This window comes from Macaca nemestrina, chromosome 19, assembly GCF_043159975.1.
Source record: "Macaca nemestrina isolate mMacNem1 chromosome 19, mMacNem.hap1, whole genome shotgun sequence".
NCBI classification, from domain to species: Eukaryota; Metazoa; Chordata; class Mammalia; order Primates; family Cercopithecidae; genus Macaca; species Macaca nemestrina.
Window position 1 is genome coordinate 63419541 of NC_092143.1, and position 12736 is coordinate 63432276.

Sequence of the window (12736 nt, forward strand, 5' to 3'; positions counted from 1 at the left end):
AGAACTGAACACAATGAACACTATTAATCTCTTCAAAAACTACTAGTGCACAACTGAGAGAGCCTGGAGTAGTATTGGCTCAGGAGTGTCTCTGAAGCGTCTCAGAAGGGAGAAGTGAAAGATAAAAATTAGGAAAGAGACAAGGTTGGTTATAGTCAAAAACAGAGTAATCATTATGAATACCTGTTTCATACATTGTTGTTAAAATAGAATAGTGCCTTTAATTTTGATATTTATGTTGATATAGTTCTAACAAAGTAGTTTTAATTTTGATATTTATGTTGATATAGTTCTAACAAAGTAGTTAAGAGAAATCAGTCTGGTCAAATTTTTTTTCACAATTTTCTTATTATTTGCTGTAATGGATTGAACTGTATTCCCTCAATATTCATATGTTGAAGTCTTCACCCTTGACGTGACTATATTTAGAGATAGAGCCTTTAAGGAGGTAATTAAGAATAAACAAGATTTTAAAGGTGGACATCTAATCTAATAGGACTGGTGTCCTTGAGAAGCAGAAAAGACATGAGAGCAGACTCCTTCTCTATGTGCACGTGTGCATGTACAAATCATGTGAAGACACAAGAAGAAAATGCCATCTGCAAGCCACGGAGAGGCCTCACCAGAAACCAATTCAGCTGAACTCTGATCTTGGACTTCCAGTCACCAACATTGTAAGAAAATTAATTTCTATTGCTCAAGTCACTCAGTCTGTGGTATTTAGTTATGGCAGCCCAAGCTAACTAATACAGGTACCCTTATATCACACACTGTATCTCCCCATAAAAATTTTAAAATCTAGCTTAGTTGAGGTTCTGTAATAAATCCTACAAGTTCCATATGTCTCAGTTTACTCAAATCTTACTCAAGGTGGTTATTTTTGCTTTGGGAAAAAATATGTATGTATGTGTTATGTGTATATACACACACACACACACACATATTTTTTCCCAAAGCATATATATCTATGACATTTTGTTTTAATAGGTTACTTTCAAAGATCCAATGCTTAAATTTAATTTTTATACATTTCGTTACTTGCAAGTGGGTTTTTGACAAATCTTATTTGCTCAACTTTATTGATGTATCATTGGAGTGCAATAAACTGCACTTTAAGTGTGTAGCATTTGGTCAGTATTGAATATAGATACATTATGAAACAATAGCCACAATAAAGAAAACAAGCATTTCCATTATATCCCATAGTTCGTAACCATTTTTAATCCATTCATCCCTATAAATCCGTCTGCAGGCAACCACTAATCTGTTTCCTATCACTATAGATTAGTTTGCCTTTATATAAATTTAAGTAAAAATAATCATACACTATGTACTCTTTGTTGTCTAGCTTTCTTCCCTCAGTATCGTAAGAGGCATACAGGAAACAGAAACGTATTACTCATTAAAAAAATAAATTTACCAAAATCACTCATGAGAAAGTCCAGATATCAGAATTATCAGCAGACTTTGAACCAACTCTCTTAAACATGCTCAAACAGCTAAAGAGAAACATGGACAAGGAATCAAAGAAAATAGGAAAAAGATTTATGAACAAAATGAGAATATCAATGAAAACAAAGAAATTATTTTTAAAAAATAAGTAAATGAAAATTTTAGAGCTAAATAGCATAATTATTGAAATAAATACTCATTCAGAAGTTAAAAGTTAATTTGATGTCATCTCACAGCAGTTAAAATGCTTTTATCCAAAAGACAGGCAATAAAAAATGCTGGCAAAAATGTGGAGAAAAAGGAATGCTTATATGCTGTTGGTGGGAATGTAAATTGGTACAATCACTATGTTTTGAGGAACAGTTTGAAGGTTCCTCAAAAAACTAAAATAGAGCTACCGTATGATCCAACAATCCCACCACTAGCTATATATCCCAAAAAAGGAAATCTATACATCAAAAAGATATATGCATTCCTATATTTATTGCACCACTATTCACAATTGCCAACATATAAAGGCTACTTAAGTGTCCATCAATGGAAATGGATAAAGAAAATCTGACACATATACACAATGGAATATTATTCAGCCATAAAAGAATGAAATTCTGTCATTTGCAACAACATGGATGGAATTGGAGGAATTAAGTGAAATAAATCAGTCACAGACAGACAAATGTTACATGTTCTCACTCCTCTGTAGGAGCTAAAAAAACAAATTTATGGAGATAGAGAGTAGAATGACAGTTGACAAAGACCGAGAAGGGTAGCAGGGTGGAGCAATAAAGTGGGAATGGTTAATGGGTACAAAAATACCATTAGATACAAGAAAGAAGCACCAGTATTCTGTACCACACTAGAGTGAGTATAGTTAATAATTTATCGTATATTTAGAAGTACCTAAATGATTAGAATTGGAATGTGCCTAACACAAAGGAATAATAAAGGCTTCAGGTGATAGAACCCAATTACCCTGATGTCATCATTATACATTGTATGTCTGTATCAAAACATTATATGTACCCAATAAATATATTCCACCATTCTGTTGTACATAATAGTTAACCATAAATATTTTTTTAAAAATTGAAAAAACAAAGCTGGCAAAAGAACTTAAATTATAAATATTAAAGTGGAGATAAATAAATGATAGAAATATAGAAATGCAGTAAAGAGAATCAATGATATCAATTGTTAATTCTTTGAAAACATCAACAAAAATGACACAAACTTTTAGTTAGACTAACAAAGAATGAGAGAAAATGCAAATAAATACAATTAGTAATGAAAGTGTAGACTAAGTTTGTACAGGCCACAGGCAGTTCAGGACAGCATTGAATGCGGCCCAACACAAATTCATAAACTTTGTTAAAACATTATGAGATTTTTTGGTGATTTTTTTTATCTCATTAGCTATTGTTAGTATTAGTGTATTTCATATGTGGCATAAGAAAATTCTTCTTCTTCCAGTGAGGCACAGGGAAGTCAAAAGATTGGACACCCCTAGTGTAGTAATTACTATAGATCTTACGGAAATAAAAGAGATTAAATGACAATATTAAGAACAGTTGTTTACCAATAAATTAGATAAATAAATGACAAATTTCTAGAAAATACAAATCATTTTAACTAACTCAAGAATAGAAAATCTCAGTAGACTTGTAACAGTAAAGAGATGGAATCACTAATCAAAAACCTCCCAACAAGAGAAATCCAGGACCAGATGGTATCCCTGGTGAATTCTGTCAAACTTTTAAAGAGGAATTAACCCAATGCTTGTCAAACATTTTCAAAAAATAGAAGAGTAAACACTTACAAACTCATTCTGTAGACTAACATTTTCTTAATATCAAATCCACATACAGACATCATAAAAAACAAAAATTATAAACCAATATTTTACACTAATATTGCTTATGAATATAGATGCAAAATTCCTCAAAAATGAATCCAGTGGCATAGTAGAAGGATTAAACATATTGACCAACTTGGGATTTATCACAGAAATGCAAGAGTGGTTCAAATATGAAAATTACATCACTAGAAAAATGGGGAAAATCCTCATAATCATCTCAATTGATGCAGAAAAATCTTTTGACAAAAATCAAACACAGTTTCATGATTTAAAAAAAAAATCAGAAAAGTGAGAATAGTCATCTACAGGCTTAACCAAATCCTTACCAAATTTTTACAACTTTGTTTTGCAGAAAATGCCAATCTTCAAATTCATGTGTAATGGCAAGAAGCCCCAAATAGCCAAAACAAACTTATGAAAGAAGAGCAAAGTTGGAGAACTCAAACTTCCTAATTTCAAAACTTAGTGCAAACCACACAAAACAGTGTGGTACTCATATAAGAATATACATATGAACTAATGTAATAGAATTGGAAGTATAGAAATAAAATCATATCTACACCAATTGATTTTTTATAAGGAATAAAGTCCATTCAATGGGAATAGACTCCAACAGATTCTACTGGAATAACTAAGTTTCCACATGCAATAGAAAGAAGTTGGATCCCTACCTCACATCCTATAGAAAAGTCAACTCAAAATGGATTAACAGCCTAAATGTAAGAACTAAAATCATATAACTCTTAGAAGAAAACAGTAAACATAAGTGTTAATTACCCATGACTTGGAAATAGACTCTTAGATATGATATCAAAAGCATGAGCAACAAAAGAAAAATAGATAAATGAGATCAATTTAATTTTTAAAATAAAAATTTTGTGCATCAAAGAGCATTATCAAGAAAATGAGAAGACAACCTGCCAAACTGGAAAACTATTTGTTAATCATATATCTGAGAATGGTCTAGCATCAAGAATATATGAAGTACTCCTAAAGCTCAACAAAAAAGAACCCAGTCAAAAATTGGGCAAATGACCAGAATAGATATTTCTCCAAAGACATGCAAGTGGACACTAAACACATAAAAAAAATGCTCAACATTATCAGACATTCAGGAAATGTAAATAAGTCAAAGCCACAATGCAATACCATTCCACACCTACTAGAATATAATCAAAATATCAGAAAATTGCAAGTGTTCACAAGAATGTGGATACATTGGAACACTTGTACATTGTGGGTTGGAATATAAAATTATTCAGTGCTGTGGAAAGCAGTTTGGCAGTTTTTTGAAAAGCTAAACATAGAAATACTGTATGACCCAGTAATTCTGCTCCTAGGTATATACCCAAAATAATTAAAAATAGGGACTTAAACATTTGTGTGCCAAGGTGCATTGCAGCATCCTTCACAATAGGCCAAAGGTGGAAACAATCTAAGTATTTTATCAATGGATGAATGAGCCAGCAAAATGTGATGTATAAGTACAATGGAATACTATTCAGGCATAAAAAGTATAGAGTCTGTTACATGTTACAGCATGGATGAAACCTGAAAACATCATGCTGAGGGGAATAAATCATACGCAATGAGGAAAATATTGTATGATGCTGTTTATATAAAATGTCTAAAATAGAAAAATTTTGCATAGACAGAAAGATAAGAGATTATTGGGACTAAAGAAATGGAAAATGAGGAGTTATTGCTTAATGATTATAGAATTTCCACTTGGAATGATGAAAGGCTTTAGAAATAAATAGGCTTTAGAAATAATAGTAGTTTACATTGTAAATATATTTAATGCTACTAAATTTTACACTCAAAAATGGTTAGTATGACAAATTTTACATTTACCACAATCAAAAATAAGAGTCAATATTTAAAAGGCTAATATTTTATGGTTTCACATACTTATTTCATTTAAACATTATTCTAACAGACTTGGCATCAGAAATATTTTAATTAATAATGTCATTGAAATATGTATAACATTACATAACTCCAAAACTGTTTTTTCTACTTCTTTTTAGTGACAAAGGAACAGTAGTTATACATGCATATGACACCTTCCGATACTTATTATGTAATATAATTTTGCGAAGCACAATAAAGAAAATCAGAAGTCAAAGAAACACTTGTATATTTGACCAGTGCATTCCCAGCTGCTTACCTTTTAACAAATAGGAATAAATAGCAGAGCAAGGCCTCTGTAATGTATTGATTACTTTGGCATGATATTTATACATATATTTTTGTGAGTACACTAATATTATTGAATACTTTTATCCACAAATGATACCTACCTGCGTTCTCACTGTAGAAAATTGGAACATAAGAAAGCAAATACCATCTCCCTATAACTACACCCTCCTACCCTCAGTGCCATTTCTCAGAGACCAATCACTGTTTTCAGTCATTTTTTACTCTTGGAGACATCAAAATAGACTGCCATATTGGGTTGGGGTGGGGAGTATTCTTATAATGTTACGTTTACCTGATTAATTTTATGGCATGAAAAAGCAACTGGGGGGACCTATGATATTTTGGAGGCTTGCTAGAGATACTGGATATTTTACACACATTATCTTATTTAACACAGCAAAACTTTAAAGTGTAGATCACTATTCCTATTTAGATATGAGGAGATTGAGGAGAAGACCAAGTGAATTTCCTGAGACCACACCGCTAATAAGTAACAGAATCAAACCTTTCTGCCTGTCAAAGTGCCTCCGTGATCATCTGAAGGGCTAGAAAGGGCAGCTCATTACTAAGAGCCTATGCTGCCATATTAAGAACAAAACAGAATGAAAGGTGAGAAGGACAAAGAATGTTTGTTTTTTCCACTCCTAATAGTTCTACAACTAGAAATGGTTTTGAAGTTTGACTTTTTTTTTTTTCTTTCTGCAGACAGATAGTCGTAGCATCATTTTCCGCAACGTTGACAGTGATGAGTGTGTAGCAAGTCTTGTTTCTTCATCAATGTACAGTGATGAAATAAGATAGAAAGGATAGAGAGGAATAGGAGAAATCAGTTCTAGATATTTCATAATCTCCAAGAGACAAGAGAAAATGGAGAGTTACTTTTCACTTGACGGGAAGTAGCTAAGAAATTTAATCATGCTCTTTTAACAGGGAATACAGTATCTTCACTAGTCAATGAGAAAATACAAAAGGCTTAAGCCAAATTGATTACACCCTGATTCCCCAGATCTACACCACTTTGTGCATGAGAGAAGCTTCTGACCTATTTGAATGCTGGAAACAGTGATCCAGGGCAGTCATAGTAGCTGGACTTTAGCATCAAATGGAAGCAAGTTTGCCTTTTGATTTTTTTTTTTTTTTTTTTTTGAGAAAGTCGCTAACTAGACTAGCAGAGCAGTGTCTTTTTGGTCTTCAAAAATCTGATTCATCTCCAGCAGAGTAATATTGAATTTCCTGATTAGAAAAATTATTTCACTAAGACTTGAAGCAACAATTCTCTCTCTTTTAACTGTGCCCCTAAACAGGTACGGTTTCCCTCTGGGCTCTGCTGAGCTCCTGTACATGCTTCACTGTTCAAGGGACTTTCAGTAGCTGGTATTAGAACGACTGGGCGAATGTAGCTTACACCATGGCAAATGATGGAGCACACTGCGCACTTTTAGAAAGACCATGCTAGGGAGATACAGTTATTCTATTAACCACAGTGAATTCATTTTAATTTCAGATTAAACCTCACATTTGAGGTTAGCAGGGTCAGAGCTCCCTTGTTTGTATGGTATTCAATTAATACTTTTTTAAAAACAGGGTCCAATTTACTGAGAAGAAAACAAACTTTCAATCTGGAGTATTTCCTAAAGAGCAAATGTTCACTAGAACTATAGGCAGTTCCTTGTTTGCTTTGTTTTGTTTTTGTTTACTTAGGCATGCTGTCATTTTCAAAAGCTTAAAGACAGAGGCACCCCAAACTATATTCCTACAGTAGAATTTCTAACTGAGCTGGCCTCCAAGCCTCTGAGATGTCAGATGTCAGATACTGAAAGAGAACCAAATTTTTTTAAAAATCTTTTTGTTAAGGGGAAACTGTACATTTATTTTGCGTATCTGATACTAGTCTACAATTCCAATGCGATAGGACATGCCCATTGGTTACTTTATTATTATTAATTAGTTGCAGGAACATTTCTTTAAAAAAAGAAAAAAGCTTAAATTTTCTTTTATTACATATAGAAGAGAATATTAGATTCCCTTTTTGGCTTTAGTAGCCAGAAATCACACAGGTAAATGTAATACTTAATTGTGGATACTATATTAGCCTATATCATTATATTTACTCTAGTTTTTACATTTCACTAATTTCCTCATTTCTACTTGAAGAGCATTATCATATTTATATTATGTTATTGTATTTTCTATTATGTCACTTTAAAGATATTTTTAAATAGTTGGATTACAAGTAATAAATATAGTAAACATCTTCATATGTTGTAATTTCTACAAGGAAAATTATTAGCAACATTTAATAATCTGCATAAAATATAAATTTTACAAGAATTAGTGGATCACAAAATAGAAACTTTACAAGAATTAGTAGATCATTAAGAGTATATCAAATAATAACTGCCACTTTGAACAGCATACCCATGAATGTCTATGTCTGACTTAGAATAAGGCATATTTAGAAACATTATTACTTTCTTGCCCTGTGATGGGCCACCCTTCAGTTTTCTATATTGAGTGATTCAAACCAAAGAACAAAAAACAGTCAGTGCCAGGCCAAAGGGTAAAACTTCGAGTATTCTGGGAAATAATGTTTATTAAAAGGAAGAGTTTGTCTTAATGGAAAGGCAATTATCATGAAATAAATGGTAGCAATAACAATATATAGATGATGTAATTTGGTGTAATAAAGAATCCAACACCCCAATTCTTTAGCTGTTGTTTGAAAACTTAATTCAAAAAAATTAAAACAAAAAGAGTACCATAAAAATATTTCTTTATACAGATTTATAATGTTATAACATTCAAGTGATTATTCTAGAAACATTAAAAAGAAGGTTCTTTTCCCTATTATTAAGGACTCCTTTTTAATAGAGTTATTTATTGTATTTTCCTTAAGAGATTATGTCTGTCTGTCTTCTATTGCCAGTTGTTTTGAGTAAAGGGAGCAAGTAAGGAGAAAAAGCAGATCTCTGGCTTCGAAAGTCTTAGTGCTAAATCCAGAAGTCCTCTTTTTTGCTTTAATTCAAGCTACACACAATGACGAGAAAGCCCCCATTCACTTCACCCCTCATTCATTGTTTCTTCCTCTAGTAGCAGACACTCATCAACCATTCACAGTCTTATTATGTGCAAAGTCCAGGCTGACTGCTGCTTCTAGCATAAGGAAGAAGAGCACATTTAAAAAAGCTTTCCATGACAAGGCTTTATTTCCTCACACCATCATTTAAAAACCTTTTAAAGAGCAGTCTGGGCCTCTGATGGTAATGTCTTGCCTAGCAATTAGTGGTAGAGGTGCTGCGGTTTAAAAGCCTTTTAAATTATCTTATGAATGGTCGTCCTACAATAGGCTTTCATTATGCAGGGGAAGTCCAGTACTCCACCCATTTTGGGGGCACAACTGGTAAGCTCTTCTTAAGGAGTCATTCACAAAGATTGACAGCTTGAAATTTGCTAGACACAAAGTTTTAAGTAGAGCATGGCTGCAGAATGATACCCAATTTAATATGGAAATTGCCTTTTTTCTTTGAGTGGACTAACTAGCAAACTTCAAAAGTTCCTTAGATTTGATTCATGTTTATCTGAAGTATATCCAAGGGCATCTGTGAGACTTTGAACAGAAAAAAAGAAAAAAAAAAAAAAGCACGATCTTTTTTTCAGTAATAGGCCCAAAGTGCTAGAAATGCATCTCTGGCAATGAGGCAGCTAGAACATTTGTCTCAACTTTGAGCTGTCCCAGCACACAAGTAAAAGAGGAGGGGTTATCTCAGATACGGCTAAGAAGAGAAGCAGCTAAAAATGACTAAGTAGTTCTCATTGCAAAGCCCGTTCTTTTTATGGATTGTCAGAGATTCTCAGTTATACTGGAAAAGGTACCCCAACTGAAACAATATTGATTAAAAATCAGTTCAAACCTCAGGAGCTGGAAAGGGCAACAGGGTTGGATTACAGACTTGAATTGTGGCTCTTTGCATCTCTTCTCCAGTGGTGTTCTCTTTTTGCTACAGAGAAGAATAAGTGAACAAATGTTCTGGGTACAGCCATGCATCTCTTAATGGCAAGGATACATATTCTGAGAAATGTGTTGTAAGGTGATTTAATGTTTGTGGAAACTTCATAGAGTATACTTACACAAACCTAGATGGTATTAGCCCACTAACTACCTAGGGTCTAAGGTATAGCCTGTTGCTCCCAGGCTACAAACCTGTTCAGCATGTCACGGCACTGAATACTACAGGCAATTGTAATACAATGGAAAGTATGCGAGTATCTAAACATTTACAAAGTGAGACAGGAGAGATCCCCCCACCCAACCCCTTCTCGGGACTTGCCACAGAGGTATGGCTCATTTATATGCTCCTACTCCTCGCGAGAGGGGTAGCATGCAAGTGAGTGGGTGCAGGAGCCAGGGCAAGTGCTTTTGGGCACTGACAAGAATGAACCCTGTACCACCCCGACATCATCTACTGTCCCAGCAGCATCTAGGGGTTGTTCATGACCTCTGGAGCCCCAGAGGGCATGTGTTACAAACAACGCTCTTTTAGCTTTGCTATCCATGGAAGGCTTAGGTGTTAAATGGCTCAGTGAAGAGTCACTGTGACAGCCTTTTAGGGCTCCCACACCAGTGCATCCTAAATTCTTGTCCAGCGTCCAGGAAGAATCAGGTTACATGAATGCATTGAAGGATGGTGTACGCAGAGGATTTTACTGAGTGATGGAAATGGCTCTCAATAGGATGGGGAGCAGGAAAGAGGATGGAGTGGGACAGTGGGACCTCTCCAACTGTCCCTGGCCAAACTCCTCTCTGACCACAGTCTTTGATGTCCAGCAGCCTCTTCTCTCAACATTCAGATGCTTCTTTTCTTCTCTCCTTCTCTGCTGTGCTGCCCTGCTCCTCTGTCAATGGAGCTTAGGTTTTTTATGGGTACAAGGTGCGGGGTGTGGCAGGCCAGGGTAGTGTTGGAAGAGGCAACATTTAGGTGGGAAAACAGGAATGCATGTCAGGTTTTCTATAGGTACAACATGAGAGTGTGGAGGGCCAAGATGGTGTTGGAAAAGGCAACATTTAAGTGGGAAAACAGAAATGCATGTTCTCATTTAAGGCTGTGGGTCCAAGCTTGACGGTGGCGCCCTCGCCAGAGACTCCGCCCTCTTCTACCCAGTATTTTCTTGCCTCCTATCCGTATCATTAAAGTACAGTTTATAATCTTATGAGACCGCTGTTGTATTTATGTTTCATCTTAACTGAAACAGCCTTATGCAGTACATGCCTGTAACTGGAAGCATTAGATGGCTTTGCCATCTAAATGCAATTCCCTTAGTTCTTTTTGTTAATGACTGTGAACTTGGTTGCAAAAAGAAATACAACACGCCCAGACTGACGCTGACTCCTCAGCTGAGTAATAGTGAGAAGAAATGTTAAAAAACTAAAGGCTCCAGACTGTCGGGACCAAAGTGGTTTTGTTTTGCTTTTCAGGGGAATCAATCACAGAATCCAACATCTTCATCAGGCTAACCCAAATGGTCATCATTTTCCTTCACTCAGAAAACCTTGAGTTCTGGGTAATGCAATGACATCTCTCTTTATACTATCAGGCTTCCAAGCTGGGGCATCCTTTCCCCTCCTGGTTGGTTTATTTCATGAGAGCTTTTCCAGGCAAAACTGATTTTTCTATACCTGCCTGCAAATTTCTGAGTCTTAATTGCTTTGTTAACTTTATACTTAGGCCCCAGTGAACATTCTTCATTAATATTTCAGGAAATAATATTTTTCTTCTGGGTGAAAGTGAATTAGGAGTCAGAAATACGTAAGGGTTTTTTCCCAGATTCATTACTGATTTATTTGGTAATTTGGGCTGTTCTAGAACTCTCTATGTTTTAGTTTTCACTTACGATTAGATCAACATTATTACTATTTTATTTTTTAATGATGTAATTTTGATAAAGGTTTTATTATCTAGCTGGGAAAACATATAGAAAGGAAATATAGCATCTTCTTTTTCAAAACAAAGGATAATAAATCTTACCATGTGAATTCTACCAGTTTTCCTTTTCTAATATCTTTTGAATATATGCATATACACCACCTGCTCTCCTCTCATTGTCTTTTAACAACTGTATGAGTAAAATAGTAACAACGAATCTTCATAATTTGAATAGAAATGTTGGGAAGTCAGTCATTCTGATCATACCCAGAAAAATTTTGCTTACTTGCTGATCTTCTAGACAGCTTTGATATCAAAGCACTACAGATTGATGTGCCTGTTGTCCTCGAAGTGGTACAAGTCAGAGACAGACTGGACTCAGCCAATGCCCCAGAAGTCTCAGACACTAAAGACACAACCTGCCAGAGTGAAATTATGCCTGAGAAGGGATGGTGACAGCACAGCAACCAGGGATACTTTCAAATTTCCACAAATTTGTTTTCTATTTTCTTTTCCTGTTAGTGGAAATAAAACATTATGTATGGCTTATGTCTGTTACTGATAAATAGTGTTGGCAATTCCAAACCCTATTCCCAAATGAAGGAAAGTAGATTATTGAGCACTGGGTCAGAAGCCGGTAGCACTGGTTTCTGGTCCTTAGACAGACACAAATTACTTATGTGGACTTAGGGAAGTCACTTGAACTTCTCTTGCTTCAGTTCCATGATTTGTAAACCAGACACATGGTTTATTATACTCTACTCTCAAGCCTTCTTAGGAAAATTTATTTCTAAATTATTTTAAAAATATAATGTATGAACTTTCATTATATCACTGTGCAACTGAACACACACACAGTAGAAAACCAAAAAAAAAAAAAAAATCTGATTTTACAAAGTCAAAACTAAGTAAACTGTTAAACTTATACTATTGGTACTGCTATTGTCAAGATTAAGCAATGGTTAATTTAAGAAAGATGTTATACCTTGATTTTATATATATATTCAAACACATAAAATACTGACTGAAACCGGATTGCTATTTTTATTATTTTATTTTTTATGCTTTAATTTATTTTATTTTCAGTTCTGGGATACATGTGCAGGACATGCAGGTTTGTTACTTAGATAAATGTGTGCCATGGTGGCTTGCTGCAACTATTAACCCATCACCTGGGTGTTAAGCCCTACATACATTAGCTATTTATCCTGATGCTCTCCCTTGACCCACCCCCTCAACAGGCCCCAGCATATTGTTCCCCTCCCTGTGATCATGTGTTATTGTTCCACTCCCACTAATGAATGAG

General features: G+C 34.7%; 1 long non-coding RNA gene across 17 annotated transcripts in view; it reads right to left on the reverse strand.

Annotated features, from left to right (window-relative positions):
* LOC105465505 (uncharacterized) overlaps nt 1-12736 on the reverse strand; it is a 327965-nt gene that overhangs the window by 143590 nt on the left and 171639 nt on the right. For 13 of the 17 annotated variants that reach the window (XR_011616999.1, XR_011617004.1, XR_011616994.1 and 10 more), the window contains one exon: nt 9421-9507. The exons of the other annotated variants lie outside the window; for them this stretch is intronic. This is a non-coding gene — a long non-coding RNA (uncharacterized lncRNA). The remainder of the gene's footprint in view (nt 1-9420; nt 9508-12736) is intronic. 17 annotated transcript variants of the gene reach the window in all.